Raw genomic sequence first — 18,220 nt, forward strand, 5'->3', positions numbered from 1 at the left:
CCTGGGAACTGCAGCTCTTCAGCAAGATGGTTCTCAAACTTCCTGGATACTTGGGCCAAAATATTTCTTACAGGCTATCAGGTAACAAGAGCCACCAAAGTCTGAATGGAAATAATTCTTCAGTGCAATTCCATAGACCAGGTATTACGGCCTTGTGTTGTAGCTTAGCCCTGTTCGGGACCAAGCTACGCAGTCTCTCTCTCACTCCCCCCACACTCCGAGAGAACAGGGGGAGATGATATAAGAAAAAGGCTCGAGGTTTGAGATAAGAACAGGGAGAAATCCTTAAAGTTACCATTACGGGCGAAACAGACTCGACTTGGGGAAAACTATTTGTTTATTATTAAAACCAAAGCAGGATAATGAGACAGAGAATAAGATAAACCTCCCCCCACCCCTTCCTCTTCCTGAGCTTAACATTATCTCTACTACGTTCCCCCCAAGTGTCACAGGGGGGAAGAGGGAATGGGGGTTAAGGTCAGTTCATCACACGTCGCTTTACACCGCTGCTTCCTCCTCAGGGGAAGAACTCCTCACGTTCCTCCCCTGCTCCTCCATGGGCCTCCCCGGGCTGCAGGGGGATCTCTGCCCCTCTGTGGGCCTCCATGGGCTGCAGGGGCACAGCCTGCTCCACCATGGGCTGCACCACGGGCTGCAGGGGAATCTCTGCCAGGAGCTGCATTACTGCTCCCCCTCCTTCTGAACTGACCTTGGCGTCTGCAGCCGTTGCTCTCACAAGAAATTCTTCACAACCAGCTCAGGCAGACACCTCTCAGGGTCTCTTCAGATCCCATCTCCTCTCCACTTCTTGCAGTCAGGCCAGGCCGAGTCAGGCCCAGTCGGCCGCCCGGCGGGAGGCCAGAGCGTGAGGGCCGCAAGGCCCACAAAGCTCGCGCCTCCCCCTCTCTGCCCCTGCTCAGCTTCTTCACATATTTTTTTTTTATTTTTCCCCTTCTTAAATACATTATCGCAGAGGCGTTATCAGGGAACATTCTGCTACCAATTGGCTCGGCCCTGGCCAGCAGTGGGTCTGCCCTAGGCCTGGCCGAGTCCACTGGACAAAGGGGAAACAACTTCTAGCAGCTTCTTACAGAAGATGCCACCGTAGCACCTCTCACTAAATAGAACCAGAACACCTTGTAATCCTGAATTTGGGAATCACTCTTCTGTGATTTAACACTCGGGTTCATTTCCTTGGCCAATTTTATTGCCTTCGATGAGATCTCTCCCCAGTTCTGCAGAAGTAAGTGGTTTGCATATTAGGCTCTGGCTATAATAAGATTTCCTAGAGGTGCTGCAGATTACTCTGACATAAGCAGGGATTGATAGAAAATGGAAATGCAGTTCTTAATGTCTTTAAGGTTGTTATATTTGTTCCATCATCATCACAGATGCAAAGCAGCTATGCTGATCGAGTCCTATTTTGCCTGAACTATGACACCGTTGTACCAACGCACCTAAGAAAAGTGGTGGGGAGCCTGTAGCAACAATTCCTTGGAGGTGACAGGAGCTGGACTGATGAATTCAATCCCTGATTGGTCAGTGTGATGCTGAATATTAAAGACAACAGACTGGCAAACCCAGCAGCTACTGCTAGGCTGCACAGCGGGGTGAATATTTCAGTATTTCCTTGTTTCTGATTGCTGCTCTAGATGTTCTCTATTGACTATTTGCAGAAAGAGGCCTGCAGGCAACAGTGACTGTGGCCTGATCCAGGGCTGCACATCTAAATTTCATAGCTGGTCTTCACTTAAACAGCTTCTAGAGATGCATGATGGGCTGCGTATTTTGTTAGCCCTTCTAAAATCAGATGTAGACACAGGAGGCCCTAGTTGGCCTTCACCATGATGTAGGCTAGTGATTTGCACCCAGGTATGTCGTCCACGTATGTTTCCAGAAAGCATTGGGCTAACTTCTAAGATGCCAATTGGTGGCACATTCATGCCCTCCTTAGGTAGCTTGTACCAATGGGAGTTATCCTCTCCTGTTGAGCTCTTTGAAGCGTGCACTGAACTTTGAGCACAGTCCATTGACATTAGAGCGTGTTTGGGCATGGGAGGTAGGTGTTGATAAAGCTCATTGGCACATGAAAAAGGCCACACACAAACAACACAAGCTCCTCAAGTGACAACTATTGCCTCTCCCATCCTGAATTTCATCTAGGGTTAAATCCAAAAAGGATTCTATTCGGATGCTGGTTTGCTCATTAAAACCCTCCAGCTTGCCTGATTCACTCCAACAGATACCCACCAGCCTTTGTGCCTTTCTGGAGAAGTCCTTAAGTTGCCATCATCCCCCAAAGCTCCACATCTCTGAGCTCAAATCTCCCCCTGAGCTCAAATCTCCCCCTGGATGCTTTCACCATTAATCCTGCTTGGTGTCAGGTCAGATTGACACTTGTGGTCAGAGTGCACTGATGAAACCTCCAGAAACTCAGCTGCAGTGATCCCTCCATCTCTCTTCCATAGGCTGCACCACTGCAGATCCCACAAAATGGAAGCAAGCCCCACTCAAGCCCTAGGATGAGGCAGCCCATAGAGTTTATTCCTCCTTTAGATGTGGTTCAAAACCCACCAAGGCCAGTCAGGGACTTTCCATTGAGTCAGGACCTCTGTCTGATTCACCAAGGACTCGGTAAACCAGTCTGAGGGAGCTGGATTCAATTACTGGCTCTGCCACTTGCCTTCTCAGAAGGTTTCTGGCCTCTATTTCTCCTCTTAACACTTGTCTCTTTGGAGTGAAGGAGGATCTGGCTTATCCTTGTGGGACTGGAGCAATATCAGCCTCCACCAGGATACTGAGACGCTGCTGTGCTGCAAATATATTTGAAAGCAAAGTACATATAATTCAGCTATGGGAAGCTCCCAGTTCTCCTCGGTTGCTCACAGGAAAATAGCTTCAACACTTAATTCAGGAAGAGACAGGGTGGACAATCTCATTTATAGCAAGGGATCATATATCTTCAATGGACATGCAAACAGGATGAACACATTTGACACTACGCTTGAGTACTCTTCTGGCCTTTGACCAGGGATAGGACATTTCTTGGCTGAAGTACATCTAGTTGGTAATCTCCAATGGATCTCCCTTCCAAGGACTCTTCTGCTGGAGCTCCTAGTAATATCTTGCTTCCGCCACCTTATTTGATAAGGAGTTCTACAGGTTAACTTCTGACTTAAGGGTCTTCTGCTGGTCTCCTGCTGCTCTTGGGTCCACTTGGAGCTGGTGAAGCTCGCTGGTGAAGCTTCTCTGTCAGCCCATCCAGTGTTGTCGGCTTTGCAAAAATTACCCCAAGCAAGCACCTCAGCCAAGTGAGCACGCTGAGTGGAGTTCAAACTTGGCGTATCTTAATATGCAACACTTGGGGCTTCAAACACTTTTATAAGCTGGTGCCTCACTCTCCTTTCCCTGTAAAATGTCAGCCAGGCCCATGACTGCAGCCTGGCTCTGGCTTGAGGTGATGTAGATCATAGCCTGGAAGCTGAAAAGCACCTCAGAATAAAAGGCTCTCAGATTGTCTGCCAGTGCCTCATGCAATGAAATACACTTCAGCTCATAAAATGTCAAAGGTATGTCAGTGTGAAGAGAAAAAAAAAAAAAGGAGAAAAGTTGGAAAAGAGGTTTTGATAGCAGCCAGGAAAATGTAACTCCTTCTACTTAATCTTTCTTTGCTCCTGAGCTTGAAGCTTTCTTTCAGTGGAGGGAAAAAAAAGGGAAGAAGGGTTAAAACAGAGTGGGAGCAAATAAGTCTCTGTTGGCTTTGTATCAAGGAATCGCACACATCAAGTCCTGAAGTCCTTGCAACTCTTTAGCACCCTTCCCCACATGCTATCTCCAAAATTCCTTCACCTCTCCTCTTGCAGCAGCCAGGACAGCCGCTGCCTGCTGTGCTCAGCTGTCTCGCAGGTACAATCGTGTTCACTCTGGGCTACAGGATTGAAGGAGATGGTAGTCATTTTGAGTTTCCTGGCACTTCTAAGGGAAAGATGGGTCCCCCTTACCCTTCTAAGGTACGGGAAAGATGAGTCCTCCAAATCCACACAGCTAAATGATCAGCAGTCAGGGGAGCTGGAGCAGGAAAGGCTGCAGGTTGTCCTTCTGTCTTGTTCCTCAGAGCATCACGCAGAGACTGGATACACTGAATTGTCTTTGACCCCTGAAATGGTCTCTGGTGGAGTTTCCCAGACCAACGCATCTCAGAGCTGCCCTCCTTTTCCCCTGCCTTCCACATCACGCTCAATGCCCAGCCCCTACTGACGTCCCACCAAGGCTGGCATCCCCTATCACCCCACCACCAGCCCAACCTGCAAGGAGGTTTTTCTTCCTTCCCTGCCACCGAAATGCAAAGCATGGTTGCTCGGCGTGGGACTGGCGAGGTTTCTCCCAGCACTACGTCCCCATCCATTGCTCATTCTCTGAGGGGCTCTTGCCTGGCTCTGCTCCACTAACGTTCTCTCTGTCATATCGAAACCATCAGCCGGCACCAGCACGTATGTCTGTCGAGACCAGCAAGCAGTGGGTCAAGAGTGCACCCCAGGAGAACGTGGTGTAAATAACTGACTCCATCTGCTTCGGGGTCAGAACAGCTCCAACTCATCAGAGGGAACCGAAGAGCCTCCACGGGCAGTGAAGGGGCTTTCTGCATACATCCAGGGAGCTGGCACTAGAAGAAGCCAAACAGGCTCTCAGTGTTTACGTTGTCAGGCTCTGAGGTATTCATCTTCATCCCAAAACACATTCCTCACAGAACACTTCTGTGCTTCAAACTGTATCATTGGGAGAGCTAAGGAAATAAAAATGGGGAGGATGATGGGGAGCCGTCCTGCCTTGCATACAGCAGCAACAGCTCCCATGCCTGGGATGTCTCCTGAGAGGCAGGAGGACACTGCACGGTGCTGGTTTGTTTTCATCCTGCCATGCGCATCTGAAATGAAGCATTATATCCCAGTCTGTTTCCAGCTCGCTGCCATGTGGGGAAGGTGCAGGGAAGCAACAGGGTTGTTGTAAACCTAAACAGGAAATTTTTCTCCCTGGGTCCCCTCCTGCTTCTACCAGTGGGCTCAAAATCTCAGAGCAATAAAAAGTCAGCAGAGAAAGGGATGGTGGGCATTGCTGGTGTTTAGGATGTGTAGGTACCAGATAGAGAGCTAAGCAGGACCATCCTCAGATTGTCACCTTCAAATATTAAGCACAAGCAGTCAGAGCTCTAAGAGCCCTTTGGGAATGGGTGTCCACCTCCTCACCATTCCCTCAGTTAACAGATCAACATCCAGGCTTGGTTTTGTCTCCCTATTGTCCATACAAAGATTTTCAAGGGGGACTTGGCATTTTGGATGCCTCCCCTTTTTGAGGTTTGTCCAAGGAAGGATTCCAGCAGAGCCCTGGGACAATGCTAAACTCATCATATTCCTATGGTTTGTCTCAAGGTCAGTCCCTTCTAAAATTGAGGTACCACAAAATAGAACCAAATTCTGCAAATTTGGACACAGACATTGAATTTATTCTCATGCAGTGCTCCTTTTGTCCCACAAATAGTATTTCTTTCAGCCCTCAGGCTAATCAGACTCTGTTCTCAGCATTTTCACTTTTTTTTTTTTTTAATGCAAGTTTTCTTCTTTCATCGTAGCCTCTGAGAACCATTATTCCCTTGCAACAATGATCTTTACGGCTCCTTCTACCCAGAACTGCCACCTCATTTTAACTGTGTCGATGTGGCGAAGGAACCAAACTTTGTTCATGCATAGGGAAAGACACTAGTGTGAAAAAATACGGACCAGAGGGGAACCACAAGCATCTCCCAGCTATGATTATACACGGCACTCCTTTCCCTGAAAGATACTTGTGTGCACCACTGCCTAGGAGAAGGAAAAGCCCTTGCAAGCCTTGATGGCAATTTAAGCCCCTTGTTGGTCCTTCTCTCACTTAGAACTGAAGCTTGCGATCACTTATGCTTTGTTGTTAGGTGATTGCCTCCTTCATCACCTGGCATTTTTCTGTATCGTGCCAAAATCCTTGAAACATCTGGTTGGTTGATCTGGGTTGGCTGCTCTGGGTGATAGAGAAAGTGCACAAGATGAACTTAAGAATAAACTCCCAGGACTAAATAAAGGAACTACTTTTTGCATGTTTCTTGGTGAACCCTTCAGCAAAGTGGATTTGATAGCAGTGATGTGGAACTGTAATTTAACATCTCCAATAGAGAGCAAAGAAACACGTCTTTTTGAGTGTGATATCAAGAAACCTCCTCTCTCGCCAATTTAGTAGTAGCACATAGTCCAAACTTCTGTGACAGCTTTGAGGCATGGTCTTGAGTTGTCCTACACAGTAGATAAAAGAAGCTGAAATCATAGAATCACAGAATGGTTTGGGTTGGAAGGGACCCTCAAGGGTCATCCAGTCCAACCCCCTGCAAGGAGCAGGGACATCTCCAACCACATCAGGTTGCTCAGAGCCCCGGCCAACCTGGCCTGGAATGTTTCCAGGGATGGGCCATCCACCACCTCTCTGGGCAACCTGGGACAGTGTTCGGGCAACCCGGGACAGTGTTCCGGCAACCCGTTCCACTGTTCCACCAAATGCCTGGAAGAGATGTCCAGCCTTCTCTGCTAAGGAGAACAAAGTAAAGCAGAACAAGATGAGATATGAAGGCAGTTTTCTTTGCCTTCTGGTTCCTGTGGCTCTTGGCTGCCCTTACTTCCTTTTCTCATAAGCTCCTCTGAAATTCGGAAGGCGACAAAGCCGAGAACCTCACAAAGCCAGTTGTCATCTTGAAAAGAGGGTTTGGAAAAGCATCAGACATCAGGAAAATTTTAGAAAAAAAAATAAGGAGGCAATGAAGGCTATCCTGGATGGATTTTTAGGGAGTTTATATTTCATTCTTGTGCCTTCAGGAGAGGGTGAGCCAGAGGGAGATGGTGACATGGCTCTCTACTCACCTGTCTGGGGTGCTGGCTGCTACCAGCTGCTGCAGAGGGGAATGGAGAAGAAACGATATATGATGCACTTTACTGGATTTACAGCTCTGGCAGCAATCACATTTCTTGGGGCTGCTCATTCAATCCACAGCCCAAATGCTGGCTGATTCAGAGAGGAAAATGTCCACGAAACTCAGATCTCCTGCTGTCCTTGTCTCTGGCGGTGTGACAGTGCTGCGGCAGGAGGATGCATTTCAATGGAGGGATGTGGAAAAATGCCCCAGGAAGCGTCACACCACCTCTTCTTCAGAGCTGCAGATTTCAGTGTCTTTGATCACACATAAGGGATCTCATCAATGCACGGGTGGCCAGCTCTGAGCCTGGTGATACAGCGTAGGGAAGCCAGGCTGAGATCCAGCCACAGGAGGTGGGTAAAACTGGGGACAGACAGTCCAAGTGTGTAAAGTTCACAAGTGCCATGTGTCAGCTTCAGCAAGGTTGACTCTAGCTAGCTTGGGTAGAGATGCCAGAAAAATCCCACAGTCAGAGATGTAGCCTGGGCTGTCTTCAGTGGTGTTATCCCCAACCTCCCCATGGCTTTTAGATTTTGAGGGATACACTCCATTCCTTCACCTTCTTCGTCCCACGCTTTTCCCTGTCAGACCAGGTCAGCAGGAGCTGGTAGTGCTGTGCCTACAAAGCTACGAGTGCAACTTTCCAACATTTACCCTGCAGATTTCAGAGACCAACTGCTTTGCGGTGTGCTGGGATTTCTGTGACCCTTGGGACCCAGGACTTGTGTTTTGGCCTTGATGGAGCAATAACTGGGCAACACCCTGAGAAGTACCAGATACGTTACTGCCTGCTGAGTTTCTCCTCTTAAAAGTGCAAGCAAACTGCAAGTCAAGTTTTCATCCTGTTTGTTCTCAATTCCCAAAAGCTAAGCAGGACAGTACAACCCACAAAGGCAGCAGCTCCTGAAATGCATAAATCTCTACCTCCTTTCAAACACAGTTTTCAGTGGGAAATTGCTTCTACTTCATGATTTTGCCACTTTTTTTTTTTGTCTCCTCCCACCTACCAGCTATAATATATATATATTGGCTCTTTCTCATCCTGCTGCTGGTTTTCTGAGATCCTGCAGTCTTTAAAGATTTTTCAGTGGGGAATAAAGTGCTGGGAATTTGAGGGATGAACCCATACATGGTCTGCAAAGAGCTGGAGTGGTGAGCATCGCTGCCTCTCCTTTCTCATCCCCTGGCCAGCTTCTCTCTATGCCTCTCTGCCAAAAGCACACTGGGGATGAGACGTGTTAGCCACGGATGCTCTGATTCCTCCCGTGCACTCAGCTGGGCTGCGTGCAGCCATCAGGATCCACGTAGATTGACTTTATGCTGGGCAGACAGGGATGCCCACCTCATTTAACATGACTCACTCTGGCAAGGGGCTTCTCAAGCATCAAGGTGGTCCATAAGAGCCTGTTGGCTTTGGCTTGTGTTGAAGGAGCCACGGCCCATCACTCTTCTCCTGGTGTCTGGTTGAGAAGTGGGGATTATGCTTTTATCATGCGCTGGGAGAAATGGCAGAGGGCGATTTTCCTTCTCAGAAATTTCTTGATGCCAAGGCAATCCTTCTGTCTGCACCCTAGCTTCCTGCAGACACCATCTCCAGACGATCTGAAGTGGATTTCCCTTTTTCACTGGTGCCCAGTACCCACCATTCTCTTCATGAGACATAGAAGTGGCATAAAGTTTTCTGCCTCTCCTGCATCCTCTGGCTATGAAGTTGTGAGCACAGCTGGAAATAATGCAGGCGAGTGGGTGAGCTCATGAGAAGTTTCCATGGAAGCCATGACATTAAAACCCTCTAGCCTTTGATGGTGATATCATCCCTGAGCCCTCGCAGCTTTGCTGGGAGTGTAATGAAATCTGAATGGAGTGGCAGCCCCTACGTGGAAAAGGAATTCAAGACATTAAGCCAAGGGTGGATTAAGGTTAACTGGGTCCCAGGTCCACCCGAATATTGCCCCACCAGAAAGAAAACTTCCCGGCTTCTCAGGACTTTCTCCTTCCCCTGAAGAGAAGTGGTATCACCAAAAACTGCACAGCAAGGAGTTGGATAGATGAACAATGGTGAAATTACAGTCTTGCCCAGGGGATTGGTTCAGATCATCTGAAGGTCAGATCTGTCAGGTCTGTTCCAACCCCACGTCCCCCGCTGTCTAAAGGGCTTCTCTGCAGAGAGCCCTTTTCACAGATGACCCCAAAAGGTGGTAAGGATACGGCTGCCCTTCTCTGGGGGGAAGAAGAGATGTTAAATTAGTAGGTCATGTCCCAAAGGAAAATCTTGTTGGCTTTTTTTTACCTCTTCTTTCTCCTCCTCTTTCAATCGGGTGCTACATGGCCTGTGATTACTCTCCGGGTAAAACCTACTGCTTGGCACTTTCACAAAGCATTTTCTCTTCCCCACCAGTGATTTCCAGCTGTTGTTCCAGGATACCAGCTCCATTCCCAGGAGCACTGTGCTTCCAAGGTTATAGCTTTGGATACATTCAAGCAATGGAGCACATGCATGACCCCCACCTGCAGAAGGACGGGACGAAAGACACGCCACTTGTCACCTGTGGACTTGCAATCCAGACATCATGGAGTCCTGGGAAAGTTTGGATCAGGCTCCCTTGCAGCTGTCAGCTGCCTCTGTAATTGCCTGTACCTACAGCTTTGCTCTGAATAGCCTGGCGTGCTGGGGAAATTCTGAGCTGCATCTCAGCATCCTGGACGAGGCCTGAGTCATACCTCAAATTCTGGTCTTACTTGGCAGCTTAGCCATTTGATTGCAGGCAGGTCATTAGTAAACTTTCTGGTGCACTGTGTAACATAATTGCCCTCTCTTTCTTCTTTTTGGGGGGTAGAGGTAAGAGATTCTAGGGCTTTTCTCTTTTGCAGCCACAAAACTAATTTTCTCTGTTAAAAAAAAAAGAAGGAAAAAAAAAAAAACCCAATGGCTCCTTCTGGGGGAAGGGATGGAGTTGGTAATGACTTACAGAGCTGTGAACCAGCAGCACAGAACAATAGGTCCCAGGCAGAGGAGTTTAAAACAAATGAAGTCCAGCCTACAATAGCCCAGGGGCTTGGAAAAAAATGATAGAGTCAATCTGGGAAGGAGATCTCATGACTAAAAATTAACATCTGATGCTGGCTGTGCAAAGAGTTCCTGGGGAGAAAAAACTTGTCGTCCTTGCAAAACTGGGAGCTCTGGCAGTTGCGCCTCCCAGGATCCCATCCGTGGTCCAAGGTGGTCCAGGGAGAGGTTGTGTGCAGGGAGGCTCGTGCTGCTCCCACTCTGCTACAGTCCCCAGAGCATCAGTCTCCATACCCCTGGGGCTTCACGAGTCACGGTGGTCCCTCAACTGCCGCGGATGGCTGAGCCATGCTAGCACCGAGAGGCATCACCGAACCCAGCCTCTCCCTCGTAGATTTTTATATTCAGTCTCATTTCATGGCAGCATGTGGTTTTGTTTTCGACTGTTTATTATGGTGTCTTGTACGTTATGTTATGAAAAGGAGCTGGGTCTACAGCTGATGGATGTGGTCCCACAATGCTAGAGAAATATCTCCTTTTTATTTTTTTAATATTTGAAAAGAGAGATCTGATTACTTTTAAACTTTATTTTGATGTCATGCAATCTTCCTATTGGCATCGTGAAAGAGACAGCCTTGAAAAACTTTTAGCTGTGTTTTAAACACAGGTTTTTTTGGGGGATAGTGAAAACGAGCCGGTTCCATGAGAAACCTCAAGGACACGTCAGCTCTAGTGATACTAAAGAGGGCAAATATCAACAGTGAAGAGCAAGAATATCTTGGTCTTCACTAGCGCCTTCCACCTGGAGACAGGCCCGTTACAAACAGATCTAACCTGCCGACTGAATTTGCAAAGTAGCCTCATTCCCCTTTTAGGAGTGCAGAAACAAAGGAAGAAAAGTCAACAGTGTTTAAATTTCTTCTTAATTCTTTAGCTGCAAGTGGCAGAGGTTGCACGGACCTGGGCAGTGCAGGATCAAACCCGGAAAGGGTGCAGGAGCTTGGAGCCTCAGTCCTTTGCATTTTCTCCTTCCGCTGCTCTGCTCAGTCTCAGCGGTTTTCATCTCGTCCAGCAAGACCGTCAGTCCTCAGACCTCAAGCTGTCACCACAAGATATATATTTTTTTTAATTTCTGTTTGTCACGGTATTTCTGTCCCAGCTCAGAAGCTCCATGAACAGGGGGGATGTGTTCGGCCTCAGCACTGGAAGGCATTGACAGGGGCCGGAGGGTCCTGCCTCCGCTAGATGTGGCTTCACGTCACGCCCTGAGAATATCCAGAAGAGCGACATTTCATCCACCAAAATAAAAGTAAAATTAATGACCCCCACTCACATTAATTTTAGAAAGAAATTCATGTGCACCCAAACCCTCTGAGAATGCTCTGTTTTCCATCTAGCTCCTCATCCAGTCATAACTGACTAAACTGCTTTATATGCCCTTGGATTCTGGCCCAGAAAATGTGTGGTTTCTTAAAATATATGTGTATACACTACATTAATACCAGCCAATACCTTCTGAAATGTAGGTGGCCAGAAAGGCATTGGCTGATCTTTTCCTATTACATATTTTAAAAATGAGTTGACATTCGTATATAAATTCTGAGTAAGCTTCATGGAGTTTTAGTAGCAATATTGAAAGGGAATGTCATCAACTGCTCAGCTGCTAATATGGGCTGGAGATAATAACTAAAGTAGTTGGGCAAATTGTATTTCCAGGAAATTTTGTCAGTTATGCAAAAATGGAACAGCTTGGGAAAAAAAAAAAATAAAATCTTGATTTCTTTTCATGAAAGAAGTAGGTACTGTGAGGTCGAAAGGAAATTTGAAAATGGATGTATAGGGTCCTAATTTACTTTAATATTTCCTGTGTAAAGTCTTAAAGTTAAAGATTGATTTTTCCAATAAACATTACAAGCATAATGACCTGGAGGTATGATCACAGATCACGTAGCAGATGGAGAGCAATGGAAAAAGAGCTACCGCTGTTAGAATACATTTTGTCTTTTTTTTTTTTTTTTTTTTTCTTGGGGAAATCTGCAGTAGTTTGGAAGAAAAGGATTGGGGTCTGAAGCGTGCAGTAAGAAAGACTCCACTTACTAATATATGAAAAAAGATGGAAGAATTTGGCCCACAAACAAACTCTCTTAGGAGAGGATGCTGAAAGCACATATATCAAATTTAATTGAAATTTCAAGGGGATTTCCGATACACAAATTGCATTTATAGTTTGGTCCCAGCATCATAAATAGAGTAATCATAAAAGCTTGGTCAAAACTTTTTGTTTTCCCAAACAAAGGAAATGTAGTTTTCAACTGAAATTAAAACTTCTTTCAGAGTCCTGACTTCAGCAGAATCCCGTGTTAAAACTGAGCAGGCACATTCAGACAATGTCCAGGGTCTGTGTGTCTGCCCCTTCGTGGAATGGAGCGTTTTGACCTTTTTTTTTTTGCACCATTTTTCATGAAGCAAGCACTATTTTCTTACAAGGAAACATTAAGGACTCTTAAAAGGTTGGATTTCAAATGAAATTGGGTGGCTTTCTTGAACTCAGGCTTTTCTGGTGCATGAGATTGTTTTTTTTTTCTGGTGCATGTTTGTGTATGTTTGCATGTTCAAATTTCAGGGAGTGGAAGCTACCAAAATGAAAGACTGTCCTTCCAGAGCAGAAAAGCAAGTTCTCACTCATTTCCAGTTTCCACCCCAAAGCCACCAATGAGTTAGAGAGACCCTGCTTTCAGGCTGCCTTCTTCCTTCAGGATGAAGAAATTTGGGATGGAGCAACAAAACCAAGGGCAGAAAATGGGCAGGCAGCCCGGATCCATCACTCAACAGACCAGAGCCCCCATTTTTATAAGTCAACACTCCTTTGGTCACTACAAGGAACTGGGGATAAGTGTCTGTCCCTGATTTCACCCTCGCTTGGCTAAGAGTGTTTGCAAATGCATCCCTGTGTTTCCATATTTATTCCGTGCTAGCTTCTGCCATAATGTCTTCCCTGCAGGAATAATTACTCGTGGTCTTGGGTGCGAGCTGCAGGATGTACTCCTGCATCTGCTGTCCACCTAGCCCCCGATCCCACTCTCCCCCCTTACAGCTGCTGCCCGTGACTTTAACACCTTCTCTTCAGGGTTTGGAGAGACATAGAATCATAGAATCATAGAATGGTTTGGGTTGGAAGGGACCTTCAAAGGTCATCTAGTCCAACCCCCCTGCAAGGAGCAGGGACATCTCCAACCACATCAGGTTGCTCAGAGCCTCATCCAGGCTGGACCTGAACGTTTCCAGGGATGGGGCATCCACCACCTCTCTGGGCAACCTGGGGCAGTGTTCTACAACTCGCATTGTAAAAAAATTTTTCCTAATATCCAATCTAAATCTACCCCCCTCTATTTTAAAACCATTACTCCTTGTCCTATCACAACAGGCCCTACTGAATAGCCTCTCCCCATCTTTCCTGTAGGCCCCCTTGAGGTACTGGAAGAACTCACCCAGCTTGGCGAGGAGATCTGACCATTTCCAGGACCAAAGAGCCTTTTGGAGAAGGTTGGTGCCTCCGTGTGCTAGCGCTCCATGCTTCTTCAGCGCGTCGTCAGCGACGCCACTGAGCCACCCCAAGGATGCTGCACATGGTGTCGTCTCGACCATGTCCTGCTGGGCAAAAATGACCATTTACCCAGGACATTTCATGGTCCATCTGAGAGATGGACCCTCCCTAAAATGACCTGCGTGCATCTGTCTGGGAGAGCTGCAAAAGTACCTGCTCTCCTGCCTGTTGCCTTCAGAGAGCTCGTAGGACATTTCTCTATGTCTCTTTTGGCTTTTGTTGGAATAAATGCATAACATGACCTTTCCACCTCATCTTGCCCCACAGCCCCACAGCATGGAATAAAGATCACTGGCAGTTGTTGGACAACCAAAGAGTGTGAACCTCATCGTGAGAGGGAAGGACGCAGAGGGAAAAGCCGTGAAAATGTATATCGTTCCCAGCGAGCCTAGAGAATATTTAAAACGCAACAATGGAACCTGACTCCTTCTGAAAACCTCCAAAGCACTTAAAAATGGGAATCCGGTCTCTCACCCTCTCTCCGCCCCACAGACTCTGAAGTGTATAACAATAGAAACTCTGTTCCTGCGGGTTCCCCTACAAATGACCCCTGGAAAGCATCGACGGCTTCCTGTAGGCTCCTGCCATCATCCCTTCCCCAGTAATATCTGCATCTGCTTCCAAATCCGTAATCACATTCCCTTAATTGAGCTGTGAAGTCGGATTTACGGGACTCCATTTAGATTTCGTCGCTTGCCAATAAGGAGATAGTTATTTCAAATTAGAGGCGAGGAACATGAGATTTTGATCTAAGGGAGAATCTAATATCTAATAACATGTGCCTGGCTATAGGTGATAATTTAAGATGAGTTTACGGAGCCCCTGTAATTACATTTTCTATGTGTGCTTTGTTGTGGTTACCAGGTAACTGCAAAGTGATTACATGAATATTTACGCTTGGCGGGTTAGACACTGCTGATACACAGGATTAGTATCATTTTTTTCCCCCTTGTAATTCTTTGCGCTAATATCTGGGACTCAAATCAGGATAAAGGCGCCTCACCAGCGGAAAAACAAAAACCACTAATGCCGTGCTCCTTATCTGAGGCATCAATTTGCTTTTCCCTGAAGCATAGCACTTGCGTTTTGAAATACAAATGGGTCTTTCCTTCCTCCCTGATGCATCCAGGACAGTTTAAGTCAGGTTGGGAATCTCTGATCTTGCCTTTCGTAGAGGTTGTGCAACATGCCGCTCAGGACCGTTTCTGCCAAGCCTATAAAACTTTGCACAATGTAAAAAGGGTACGGAGACAGGAGCAAGTCACCGAGGCAAGGGCGTGAAGTTGCAATGTGTCATAATGCCCACATTTGTGCTCTTACTCTGTGGTAAGCGTGAGGTAATGGGAGGTGAAATCATGTCCCTTAATTAGAGAGGGTGGAGCTGGCTCACGTTCGCCGCGGTAGGGGAGGGTGTGCAATGTGCTTGTGCCCTTGCCGAATCCATCACGACTGCTTTTATGCTAATGGCACAGCAAGGAGCATTTGGAGAAAGGAAGTTTTGGGGCGTCCCTCTGCCTGGCTTCCACCTGATCAAATGAACAGCAAGTAGCAGCAGGGATGTAGATCTTGAGAGCAAGGACGTGATGTCCCAGGGCTGTCGTGTCCCTCCTATCTCTTCTGATCAGGCAGTGAGACCCAAACCAGCCATCTCACTTGGAGGTTTTCTTCCACAGATCCCCTCTTTTGGAAACACACCATGGCCATCTGCAAAGCCAGATGTTGGCCTTCCCTCCAAGCCCCGTCACTACTCAGCATCTACTCAGAGTCACAGCAGGCAAGAGAGGACACGTAGAAAAGATCTGTAGCAGTAGGACAGGGGTAATGGCTTTAAAGTAAGAGAAAGTAGATTTAGACTAAATATAATAAATTATTTACAGTGAGGGTGGTGAAACACTGGCCCAGGTTGCTCAGAGAGGTGGTGGATGCCCCATCCCTGGAAACATTCAAGGCCAGGTTGGCCGGGGCTCTGAGCAACCTGATGTGGTTGGAGATGTCCTGTCCTTGCAGGGGGATTGGACTGGTTGGGCTTTAAATGTCCCTTCTAACCCAAACCATTCTGTGATTCCATGATTCTACAACTCTACAGAAGCAACCTACCTGCAAAGCTCCAGTTGACAGTGAAGAACTGACATTTTCCTTTTGCCCCCCATGGCTACATCTATGTAGGTCAATGCAATAACATATAAGAGCCCTAAAACGGAGCAGCCTCTTCCAAACTGTCTACTGGGAAAGGGCTTTGTTGCTGAAGAGCCCTTACTTTTGGTAGACAAGGGAAAGTTGAAGAGAGCAAAGCTGGAAGGGAACTGTTGGGTTGAGTGCTCATGGTATAAATAGCTCATCAACCAGCTGATCTCATCTCCCCTCTTGTGTAAGGGTGGCCCAAGTACTACATGAGCTCAATGAGAATTACTATTCATCGTAGACCTGAGGTTCCTCTCAGTATCCTTACACTGAGTCTGATCAAGCTTCCTTAAGTCAGGAAGAAAACCCAACTGTGTTCCCAGGTCAGGAGAGAGGGGATGGTGATCAAAACAAGCCTGGGCAGCAATTACCTTCGGGTCTGACCCTGTTGCGGCATTGTGGCTTTCACATTGTTGTGATAACCCGGGTTTTTCACTCCAAGCTTAGGCGGGGACTTGGTGGCCAGTGGTTTCAGAAATTACTTTTATTTTGCCAGCGTTTGCGAGAAGGCTGCTGTTTGCACGTGAAAACGGCCTGCTTGCAAAACAAGGATCTGCAAAATGAACCACGGGGCTGAAGGCCTGGGATCTGATTTATTTCCGAGGGCTCAGCGTGGAGCTTTCAGAGTGCGGAAACCTGCACCAAAGAAAGAGGAAATTATTTGAAGGGAGCCTACTTTTAATTAGAAAAGTAATCATTTACTGGATGGTTTAGATACTGTTGATGTTCTCAAATTTAAGGCATGAAAAGAAGCTGTTTCTCGCAGCGAGGCTGTGAGCAGGAGCCATCTCTTTGATCTGTATCTACACACAGTGGGGTGGGGTCCGTGAATTACAAGGAAACGTAATGCGCTGTCATTCTTAAACGAAAACACACTAGCTAATTAAATTGAGGCCCAGTGACCAAGTGACTAGTCTGCAAGTTTGGAAATCTCTATCCTGTTCAGCTCTGCAGCTTGGGGTAAGTCACTTAACCTCTGTGTTTCCCAGTTCCCCTCCCCGTAGCCTCCTTGTCTACCGATGAAAAATTAAGTATGATTTACACAGAGCTCGATGAATGTATTTTCCTCATCCTTCAGGACTTAGGCTCTGACATTAATCAGACCTGCACCCCCTGACATAGCATATGGTTGGCCTCAACATGTCCTCAGTCAGCCAGGCCATTGTCTGGGCTGGCTTTCCTAGGATCTCTGTTGGTCATCACAGAGTCAAAGGTTTGGAGACCCAAAAATTGGAGGATGTGGGTCAAGGAGGGAGCATGATCCCATGAAACCATGGGAAGCACTTACTCTCTCATTCTTCAACTCCCACACTGTGATGGGCCGTCCAGAACTTCCCTAAACAGTGTCTTGACTTGGCCAGGATCTTCATACAAGAAATATTTACACCGTTGAACATTAGCCTAACTCATCCTGGATATATCAGATTGACAGCACATGCATATCTGGCCATCTGATGGCCGGCAGTTCTCCGGAAGCCACAGCTTTAGGTGGGCTGCTGAATGTCTGGAAATCCAGCAGATCATTTATAAAAGTGGTAGATCATAATTAAAAAAAAAACAGGAAAAGCAGTGTCTTGCTCATGAAGTCAGCAAACTACCTCAGCAAGCAATAGGATAAGAGATTATCCCCAAAGCAGCAAAATGATCGATTGCCAGTGAGACAATAGATATCGAGTAAAACAGACAGCGCAGTAGATCAGGTTAAAAGTTGTAGTTGACCATGCGTTTCACGAAGGGGTGGAAGGCGGGATGTCAATGCTGGTTTTTCCCATTGTAGTAGTACCAACCTGGTTGGTAAAAGGCAAATATATACCAAACCTCATCCAGTTTCCAGGCACTGGAAACACCTTTTCACCTGTGGAAAGGTTTCCCTGTTGGATGGAGAACTGGAGTTTCACCGTGGAAGAAGCTGCCCTCAAGCTCTGGTTATTTCTGAAGGGCAAGGTCAGATTTCAATGCCAGCCCAAGAGACATCTATAAAATGCTGTCATATGTTCAAATCATAGGTTTTCAGGGGCTAATATTTTTCTTTTTTGTTTCCAGCGCCATCTGGGAAGGCCAAGACAGTAAACTGATAAATGACTTTCAATCATACGAAGTAGGATCAGTTTGTAGGAACCTTGGGGCCAACAAGGAAGACCTGACCCTCTTATTTAGCAGTCATAGCACAAGAGTGCCAGGCCTGGATTCATCACCCCTAAACGAGATGGGACCTCCTCGGTTAGGACTATGGATGCTCCAGGATGTGTCTGTGGTCACTGGAGAAACCTTCATCAGGTGATTCAGACTTCAATGCAGATGTCTATCTTTTCCCATAGGTTAGGGAGCTACTATTCAAAACAGGCACCTTGTTTAGATTGGATGCTTCTGTGTTTTAGTGAATAAGGATTGCTAATCTTTACCATGGTTCCTAGCCTCATCGGGGCAATGTCCAACGTTC

This window comes from Chlamydotis macqueenii, chromosome 1 (assembly GCF_036417535.1).
Source record: "Chlamydotis macqueenii isolate bChlMac1 chromosome 1, bChlMac1.mat, whole genome shotgun sequence".
NCBI lineage: Eukaryota > Metazoa > Chordata > Aves > Otidiformes > Otididae > Chlamydotis > Chlamydotis macqueenii.